Below are 6,852 nucleotides of genomic sequence, written 5' to 3' on the forward strand. Positions count from 1 at the left end.
TTGCTTAAGTTCTTTGAGTATTTTGAAAACCATTATTCTGTCTGTCTTTTATCATTCTGTGGGCTGACTTTTTTCTTGCAGACTGTGTCTTTTGCCATTCAGAAGCTTTTCAGTTTCAGGAGGTCCCACATATTAATTTTTAATCTCAGTGTCTACTGTTCCAATTCGTTCAACAGTACCACCGACTTTCTATTCTAAGAGGTTCAGTGTGGCTGGATTTATGTTGAAGCCTTTGATCCATTTGGATTTACATTTTGTGCAAGGTGATAGATATGGATCTGTCTGCAATGTTCTACATGTCTGAATCCAGTTACGCCAGCACCATTTGTTGAAGATGCTTTCTATTTCCATTGTATAGTTTAGATTCATTGTAAAATATCAGGTATTCATGGTTGTGTGGGTTAATACCAGAGTCTTCACCTTGATTTCATTGGTCTACCTGTCTATTTTTGTGCCAATACCAAGCATTTTCATCACTATAGCTCTATAATAGAGCTTGAAGTCAGGGGTGTTGATGCCCCCCCCCTGAAGTTCCTTATTGTATAAGGGTGTTTTGGGTATCCTGGGTATTTTGTTTTTCCGTATAAAGTTGAATATTGTCCTTTCAAGTTCTGTAAAAAATTGTGCTTGGATTTTGATAGGGATTCCACTGAATCTCTAGATTGCTTGTGGTAAGATTGCCATTTTTACTATGTTGATCTTACCTATCTAAGGGCATGGGAGATCTTTCCATTTTCTGGTATCTTCTTTACTTTCTTTCTTTAATGGCTCAAAGTTCTTATCATACAGGTCTTTCACTTGTTAGGTTTGAATTACCACAAGATGTTTTTGCTGATTGTGACTAATGTAAAGGGTGATGTTTCTCTGATTTCTTTCTGAGCACGTTTATTGTCTATATATAGTGGGATACTGATACTTTTAGTTAATCTTATATCCTACCACTATCCTGAAGGTGTTTTACAGTCCTAGAAATTCCCTGGTAGAATTTTCTTATGACTTATGTAAACTGTCATATCATCTGCAAAATGTGAAAATTTGATTTCTTCCTTTCCAATTTGTATCCCCTTGATCGCCCTTTGTCGTCTTATTGGTCTAGAAAGAATTTCAAGTATAATATTGAAGAGATATGAAGAGTGGACAACCTTCTCTTCTTGCTTGTTTTAAAGGAATAACACTGAGTTTCCTTCTTTTTAGTTTGATTTTGGGTATCAGTTTGCTGTAAATTGCCTTTATTATATGTTTATTTATGTTCCTGTCATCCCTGATCTCTCCAGGACCTTTATCATTAAGTGGTGCTTTATTTTGTTGAAAGAATTTTCAGAATCTAGTGAGATGATCACGTGGTTTTTCTTTTTCAGGTTGTTTATATGGTTGATTACATTGATGGATATTCATATGTTGAACCATCCCTGCATCCCTGGAATGAAGCCTACTTGGTCATGGAGGATGATTTTTCTGTTGTGTTCTTGAATTTGATTTGCCAGTATTTTATTGAGTATTTTTGCATCAATGTACATGTGGGAGCTTGGTCTGTAGTTCTCTCCGTCTTAGTTGTGTCTTTGTGTGGTTTGTGCAACAAGGTAATTGTAGCCTTGTAAAAAATTTTGACAAAGATACGTCTGCTTATATTGTATGGAAAAATTTTAGAAGTATTTGTATTAGTTTTTCGTTGAGTTTCTGTGGGGTGCTGAAGTGTCGTACCATAAGTGTATGGAGTTTAAGGTGTGATCTGCGTTTTATTAATGTTTCTTTTAGGAATGTGGGTTCCTTTGTATTGGGTAGGAATTGCTTCAGAGGCAGAGGCAGGCAGATTTCCAAAGAGAAACCCTGTCTCAGAGAAAAATAAATAAAAGTAAAAGAAATAAAGTAATATTAGATAAATAAATAAGCCACGTAAAGATGGAAAATACACAGAGAGTCTGGATACTGTACGCTATTGTGTTTTTCAGTTTTTTAATTGCTCAGGAAGGAACAACTGCTAAAGCACACTTGATTATAAATGTTACTTTGGAAAGGAGTTTTTATTTATGTTTCTACAGAAAATGAAAAGCTGAGGGTTCCTTCCAAGCTTCTGTGGTTTGATGAACCAAGACCCCCGGAAGCAGTGGAGCAGGTGTTCCAACAATTGAGACAGCTACGATGATGCAGCTTCACAGACCATGAAAATAAGGACTTATACAGGTTTCTGAGTTTTGTCATGATCCCCATGGTATGAACAGCACCCCCCTTCCAGCACGAAGCTATTTGGAATGAGCGACATCCTAATTCCCATCCTGTTTATAACTCTTTGTTTTCATTTAAATGGGGTTGTTTATAATTAGCTAATGATAACAGCCAATCTCTTCTTAATGGTAAAAAGGGGAATTATGGTATGGGTATTGTTCTTCATTTATTGATATAAATTCAAGGTCAATTTTGTGATGTGTATATTTCTCCTCTTGATTAAGTAATGTGCTTATACTGTTCTTTTAAAACATAATGCATAATTGAATACAGACTATATATAGTTACTTATAATAGTCAGAACTCATAGTTAGGTAAGTTAGGTTTTCTAGATAGATAGAGATGTATTTGAGACAGATAGATAGTCTTCAAACCTTTCAAAGACCTTCAGAAAATGGCATTTAAAATGGTTTAGGGTTTTTCTTGACATTGAGAAATGTCTGCGCCTGGCAGCACCAATTACATCTGAGAGGAAGATGGGCATCAAAGAAACTCGGTATGGAGTTTGCTTTCAACATGGCAAGATTAGCCATTTGGGCAAGAAACTGCTCTTGCCTAGACTGTTTGACTGTTTCTGTATGAACTGGACATGCAGGACCCACAGGAGAGTGACTGCTGAACTCAGTCTTACAGGGTTCCTGCTTCATGGAAGAGTCTAAGAGACTTTCGGCAGGACAAAGAAAAATCACTGACAGATTGCCAACGCAGATGGACAATTTGAAATTTCCTGCTTTGCTGAGAAATCTTCTGGACACATTGTGGCCTATGGGCTGAAGATGGATGCCCCAATGTTACAGAGGATCTTCGGGTGACTGTCCAGGCAGTAAGATGTCTCTGTTAATCCTAGTGTTTATATATTATCCTTCTGTGGTCTTTGATGGAGTTGAAGACAGATAGTTATAGTTATAGTTTTCCTTAGTTATGATAAAAGATAAGCTACATATAGAACTTTGAACTCACAAGGATGGGATGGATGATATTTTCTTTAAATCTTGCTAAATTATTGTAACTATGTTCTTATTTGATAACTGTTCTGTTATATACAATTTGACTGTGTTAAAGTTAAGACCTTTGTTTTTGTTTAAACAGAAAAGATGGGATGTTGGGTAAGTCTTATGTGAATAAAGCACTGTTTGGCCAACAGGAATCTAGATAGGTGGGACTAGGAGTCCAGGAGGACTCTGGGAAGGAAAAACACAAGAGAGTCGAGATGTAACGCCATGGGGTAGGACGCCCAGAAACTTCTCCAGTAAGAGACATACTTAGATTAACAATTATGGGGTAATTACTTAAGTCAGAGCTAGCCAGTAAGAAACAAGCAAGGCCAACAGCTTCATAATTAATATAGCCTCCTGTGTGTTTATTTGGGACTGATGCGGCTCTAGAAGCAGGCTGGCAGGAAGGATTCTGTCAAGGAAAAGGCTTCCCTTTACAATCTTTGAAGGTGAGGTGTGTTTCTTGCATGCAGCAGAAGGATGGATTTGACTTTGTGTCCGTTCTATTAGCCTGTATCTTTTTATAGGTGAGTGAATATCATTGACATTGAGGGATATTAATGACCATTGAGTGTTGATTCCTGTTTGATTTGGATTTGTTTTTCGTGCTGATATTGTGTGTGAATTTCCCCCTATTTCTGACTTTTCATAAAGTGTGATTATCTATTTTTTCTTGTGAGTGTAGTTAATGTCCTTGGGCTGGTGTTTTCCTTCCAGACCTTTCTATAGAGCTGGATTTCTGGATGTGTATTGTGTAAATCTCAATTTGTCATGGAATATCTTGTTTTCTCCGTCTGTAGAAATTGAGAATTTTGCTTGGTATAGTAGTCTTGGCTGCCTTTCATGGTCTCTTAGTGTCTTTAGAACATCTATCTAAGACCTTCTGGCTTTCAGAGTTTCCATGGAGAAGTCAGGTGTAATTTTGATAGGTCTTCCTTTATATGTTACTTGGCATTTTCCTTCTCTTCTATTCATATTTTTCTTCATTATGTATGTTTGTTGTTTTACTAATATGTGCCAAAGGAACTTTATTTTGTTCCAGTCTATTTGGTGTGAGTAAGCTTCTTGTACTTTCATAGGTGTGTTCTTCATCAGGTTGGGAAAGTTTTCTTCTATGATTTTGTTGAATAGGATTGCTTCACCTTCTTCTATACCTATTATACCTAGGTTTGGTCTTCACATTGTGTCCCATATTTCTTGCATATTTTGTGTTAAGGATTTGTCGAATTTAAGATTTTCTTTGGTTGATGAATCTATTTCCTCCAGTTTACCATCGGCACCTGATATTCTCTCTTCCATCTATTTTATTCTGCTGGTTATGTATGCATGTTTAGTTACTGATTATTTACACAGCTTTTCTATTTCCAGCATTCCATCAGTTTCTGTTGCCTTTAATGTCTCTATTTCAGTTTTCAGGTCTTGAACTGTTTCTTTCATCTGTTTGATTGTTTTTTTTTCTTGCCTCTCCTTGCTTTCTTTAAGAGATTTGTTGATTTCTTGCATTTTTTGGCTTGTGTTTTTCTTGCATTTCTTTAACAGATTTTCTCATATTCTCTTTGAGGGCCTCTATCATTTTCATGAAGTTGTTTTTAAGGTCATTCTCTTCTGTTTCATCTGGGTTGCGGTGTTCAGGTCTTGATGGTGTAGAATCCTTAGAGTATGGTGGTGTCATGTAAGTCTTTCTTTGTTGGATGTGACCTTATACTGTTGTCTGCCCATCCACTCTTCCAGTGGTTGCAGGTAGGGTGTCTCCCTCTCCTGGTGGGTATGGTTTCAAGGTTCTGTCCTCTCCTCTCTTCTGAAGAGTGCAGGGGCAAGACAGGACTGGCAGTCCATGCTGAATGCTTTGCTCTGACCCAGATTCCTCTCTCTCTCTCTCTCTCTCTCTCTTTCTTCCTGGAAGGTAGGAATGGGAGCCTATGCTGGCTGCTCCTCTTCTTCCTTCCTTATTTGTTAGTACTGCTGTGTCAAAGTGCCAGAAAATAGATGGCTAAAAAGAATCAAATTAATTTCTCATAGCTGTGGAGGTTGAGTTTTGAAATCAAATTTTTGTCACTCATATAGTGCTTCTGAAGACAAAGAATCTGTAATTACTTTCCCTAGCTTTGTAATTTTTATTGTTGTTATTATTTTGTTTTGATTTTCTTTCTATTGAGTAACCCTAGGGTCTATGTTTGCTTGGCAAATACTCTACCCTTGAAACTAACCTCAGATATTTCATAGCTTCTGCTGCTCTCTATATCCCCAATTAAGTTCTTAAAGTTGCTGCTCCTTTTTATAAAATAATGCATATGCTGTAACTGAGTTCAATTTGAAAGTGTTACTGTCTGCCAAATCCTTGAAGTCTAATGTTTATTCTGTTTCTGTAATTCATAGGCCAATATTGCAGGGCACTAGAAGAAACCATCCTGAATGAGGTAACCCAGTCACAAAAAGGCATACATGGTATGTACTCACTCATATATGTATTTTAGGCATGAAACAGGGGAGTGCCAGCCTATAATCCCACAGCCTGAGAGTTTGGTAAACAGGGAAGACCCTAAGAGATATATGCTTTGACCTCGGAAAAGGGGAATCAGACAGAATCTCCTGAGGGGATTGGAAGGGGGTGGGAGAGGATGCTGGGAGAAAGAGAGGGGTGAAGATGAAGAGGAGCAGAGGGGAGGATATGGGGGAGCAGAATGGTTGAGTCTGAGGAAGAATAGAGGAAAACAGGATGCAAGATATGGTAATAGAAGGAGCCATTATAGATTTGAAGAGCGATCTGGACGAGTGAGATGTCCAGAGACCTACAAGGATGACAACAACTCACAGTCTAACCAACAGTGGAGAGACTACCTTAAATATCCTTCCCTGATAATGTGACTGATGACTTCCTTGTGTGCCATCCTAGAGCCTTTATCCAGTGACTGATGGAAGCAGAGGCAGACACCCAAAGTAAGCACTGAAGTGAACTCCTGGAAACCAGTTGCAGAGTGGGAGGAGTGATGAACAAAGGGATCAAGACTGGATGGGTGAAACCCACAGAATTAGCTGACCTGAACAAGGGGGAGCTCATGGACCTGACTTATAGCCGATAGGCCAACATGGGACTGATCCAGAATGCCCTGAATGTGGGTGTCAGTGAGGAAGCCTCGGTATTTATTGGGGCTTCAGGTAAGGACCAGCATTTATCCCGGGCATCCCGATGAACTTTGGGAGCCCATTCAATGTGGAGGGATGCTGTCACAGTCTGGACAGATTGGGGAGGTCCTAGGCCCTGCCATGCATGATATGTCAGACTTTGCATATCCCAATGAAGGGCCTCACACTCCCAGTAGAGTGGAGTGGAGATTGGCTGGTGGGTTGGGAAGGTTAATGGGGGTCGGGGGAGGAGGAGAGGAAAAGGGAGCTGGGATTGACATGGAAACAAGTTTGTTTCTAACTTAAAATTAATTAATTTAAAAATATTTTTCATGTACGTTTCCATTTCATGTTAGTAGTTTCAGCTGCAGAACTTACACGAGGGGAACACAAATCTTATTTTCTGGGATATCTGCAGTTATTCAGGCATGAAGATTTTCTTGTGGCATCTCGAGTTGTTGCCGGATTCCTGCCCCCATATAACACAGAGAGACTCTACTAGCTACAATTC

The sequence above is a fragment of the Mesocricetus auratus genome, unplaced genomic scaffold (genome assembly GCF_017639785.1).
Source record: "Mesocricetus auratus isolate SY011 unplaced genomic scaffold, BCM_Maur_2.0 Super-Scaffold_100003, whole genome shotgun sequence".
Taxonomy (NCBI): domain Eukaryota; kingdom Metazoa; phylum Chordata; class Mammalia; order Rodentia; family Cricetidae; genus Mesocricetus; species Mesocricetus auratus.